This window comes from Antrostomus carolinensis, unplaced genomic scaffold (genome assembly GCF_000700745.2).
Source record: "Antrostomus carolinensis isolate BGI_N321 unplaced genomic scaffold, ASM70074v2 scaffold25997, whole genome shotgun sequence".
Lineage (NCBI taxonomy): Eukaryota > Metazoa > Chordata > Aves > Caprimulgiformes > Caprimulgidae > Antrostomus > Antrostomus carolinensis.
Window position 1 is genome coordinate 20,862 of NW_010325753.1, and position 3,795 is coordinate 24,656.

Genomic DNA, 3,795 nt, shown 5'->3' on the forward strand with positions numbered 1-3,795 from the left:
AATTCTAACAGCTTGGATGAAAGGAAAATGTGCACCTCAGGGCTCTGCGGGCAGCTGTTCCTGCCTTGTGCCTGCACCCTGGCCCCTGCCACAGCCAAACCCAGGCACCCCACTCCATGCGCCCCAGCTGGGGCTGGATGTTCCCTGGGACGGTGGGAAGGGCTCAGAGCACCCAGATCTCACCCAGTCGCCAGCCTAGAGCTGGTGGCCCACCCTGGTCCCCTTGGAGGCTGTTCAGGAAGAGTGAGACTGCAGCAAGGAGAAGTGAAGGACAGCAAAAGCCCTGAGCCTGAGGTCCTTGCAGCACTGCCCCATCGACAGGACCTGATGCAGACACCACATCCAGCCCTTCAGGGCTTGTCTGGGTCTGCCCCAGACCTGACACCAGTTCATCCCACATCTGGACCAGCCCATGGAGTGCTGCACCCACAGTGGGCAGCTCCTCCCTGCCTTTGGCTCTCGAACATAACAAAGATACCGCTGAGCTGCAGCAAAACGGTCCATGTGCTCCCAGCATCGCTCTCCTCCTGGGACTGGGGACAGCAGGCAGGGAAGGAGAATAGAAGCCAAAAAATGTGAGGTTGCAGTTGGGAAAAGGAAGGTTCTTGGTCAGCTTTGGCCTATCCTGTGGCCAGAGGAGCTTTATGTCTACCTAAGGTCCAAACTACAGGTCTTGTCTGACGTGAGACTTCATTCCCACCAGCTCGGCAGCAGCAGAGCTCTTAACGGCATGAGCATGGCTGGCCAAACCCACTCCCCACCCAAGGTACATCTTGCTTACCTGTGAAGCCTGGCTGCAAACAGGAGTGTCTGTGTTTTGGGAGCAGGCCAGGTGGGAAGCTGGTAGGTTTGCTTGAGGGATCTGTATCCCTGTGTGTAACCTGGGGCTGTGTGTAACCTGAGATGTTCATATCTATTCTCCATCAGTGAGTGTCACACCACTAACCACAGTGTCACCCTAGCTCCTGACTTGGTCACCCCATGCCTTGTCCACCTGGGCATCTTCTTCCTTAGCAGTGGGGATGGGACAGCAGTCCTTCCTATCCTCCATCAAGGAGCATTGTCAGATCCTTGTGGGAGTTCTTGGCAGAGTCACACCCAGATGGCCCCGTGCTGATCACAGCCACAGATACGACTCCATCCGTTGCAGTATTTTCAAGTCAGGGCCAGAGACCTGGCACTGCCTCTCCAGCACCGCAGGAAGCCCGAGGTGTTTCAGCAGCACAGCTCATTCTTCACTGCTAGTGACCTGTGGAGGATAAAGTGTTCTTCTGGGGACATTCCAACTCTCCAGCTGCTTGGCATCCCATGGGATGATTTAAGACTGATGAGCAGTAGGATGTGATGGAGTGAGTGCATGTGGTCGTGCTCATCGGTCCTGCTGCAGCTTGGCTGGTGGTCTCCCAACAGCACATCATCATGGCCTTTGTGTCAAGCAAGGCTGGGACAGGTTCAGTGGGAGCGGGTGAGATTTAAACTAATCACCAGGAGAAGCTGATCACCAGCAGTGCTTTAGGACAGGGTCCAGTGAAGCAGGGGAGGGCTGTAGGAGCATGCAGATCTACTGCAGCTGCTTCTCTGTGCCCAGCTCAGACTGGTGATGGAGTGGCCTGGGCCAGCCTGGACTTCCTCCAGCCTTGTCCACATACACAGTGCTGGTCTTGGATGTCCTGGAAATGGCCACAGGAGGGCAATGACCACAGCGGACACCCAGACAGTGCTTGTAACAAACTATATCGATTGGGACCCCTCCTGTGTGGAGCTGGTGAGCCCATGTAACCCTGTGGGTCATTCTCCAAGCACGGATCAGGACTGTTTGTTCCCTTGCTGATATAGCACTGGCTTTCTTCCAATTTAGCTTAAACCTGCTCACAAGTGACATAAATGAGCATATCAGCTGTCCCATTTCTGGTGAGAAAAGATACCAGCACCAACCAGTATAACTTTACTGCCTTGAATTCACCCCAGATGGAGACTGGAGCTGTTTTGCTCTGTCGTCAGCAGCCTTTGGTCTGTAGATGTCTTCACATTATCCTTATGGACTTGGAGAAATCAGTTCAAACCAGCCCACCCATTTGATTGGTGCAGTGTCCCAGTGGGGACTTGCCTGAGAGCTGTCTGAGCCAGCAGCACTGGGTATGTGGGTTTGGGTGCTGGGCTGCTTGTGAGTTCTCCCTGGCTCTTAGCCCAAGCTAACCATGAGCCTGCAGACACCAAACAGGAGATAACAAACCCTAACAGCAAGAAGCAGAGTTCAGAGTCCTGCTGTGGCTGAGACCTTGTCCCTGGGACGACAATGGCATGGAGGAGGGATGGTACAGGTTTAGGACTCATGGCTAGACTGCTATGCATACCAACTCCTGGCAGCCACCCTGTCATGGCAAGTTGTCTTTCTCAGGTCAAAATTATTGTGTCATCACCTCCACTGTCATATAGGGGTGACAGCCTCCATGGGGTACAGCAGATCTGTTCACCCCTGAAAGCAAGGCTGGTGGATCTCTTGCCTGGTCTCCCCACCCTCAAGTCTCCCAGCTCAAACTGGATCCACAGTTTTATTGTAAAGCCTGCAATGGCAGGAGCACAGCGAGGTGGGAGTGGGGACATGGCCAGTGCTGTCCCTCCCTTCCAGCTGCTCATCTCTCCCCACACACTGTTTGCTCAGCACTGGGTGCCATGTGAAGGCAAACACGGCTGTGCCGGAAGGAGCAGAAATGAGGGCAAACAGAAGCTGGCACAACTCCGCAGCCTCCCACTGTGGTCAGGGGCATTTGGGGGGTTCCCAGGGCACAGCCAGAGCTGATGGAACCCCAGGATCTGGACAGCCCCTCGTGTTTTCCCTGAGTCAGCTCAGAGCACCAAGCACAGAACCATTGCTTAAGGTCTCTTGTCCCAAGGGGAGAGCTGCACGATCCATGGCCCAGGGCCTCCAGCTGCTGCAGCCCAGCAGTGTTCTCCCTGTGATCACACAGTGTACTGTGCCATGGGAGCCAGGCAGACCGAGGATGATTGGGAGGATGATTGGAGACATCACGCTAAATGTGCCATCTTTGTGCGCTGTCCTGAGGTGCAGGACCTGGACCTGGACCTGCCATGGAGGAGCAGCTCAGTGCCCCACTGTCAGTGTCCCCACACCCCACATGCAGCCCCCTGCCCTTCTCTCTAAGCCCCAGGCACACCCCGTGCTGGTGTCACATCTGCAGCCAGAGGGGCTGGAGTGATTCTTCCCCCCCACCCCCTCCCCTGTCAGCTCTCTTTGGCTTCCCTGATGGAGGGGAGGGATGGGAAAGGCTGGAGCATCTCCCCAGCACTGCCTGGGCAAGAATGAGCCGGTTTCAAACTAGAAGTCGTAGTGGTGGGGTCTCATGTCCCCATCTAAGATTGGCATGTGTTGGCCTGGCCCCACAGGTGAGATCTCTAGATCTCTAGGTGAGATCTGCCTGTCAGGGCTGCCTTCACCAAGGCAGCAGCACCTGGGGGAGACAAGGTGCCTATTTGACACAAAAAGGGCCATGCTGGGACTGCACACTCGGCTCCTTGAGAACCTGCAGCCCACGGTCAGAGCTGACCCCATGCCAGTCTAGGACCTCGCTGACCCTTGGCTGTAGCAGCCTCTCAGCAAATATAAATCATCTCCTCTTCCTATAATTAGCACAGCAATTTGCGGGGGAGCCATCCTAATTTCTCATATGATGTCCCATGTCAGAGACAGTCCTAGTTTTCCTCCTAACACCTGCTGAGCCCGACCTGCTGAGAACACACCCTGCTCATCACCTGTGTGTCACAGTGGGGTCTGCT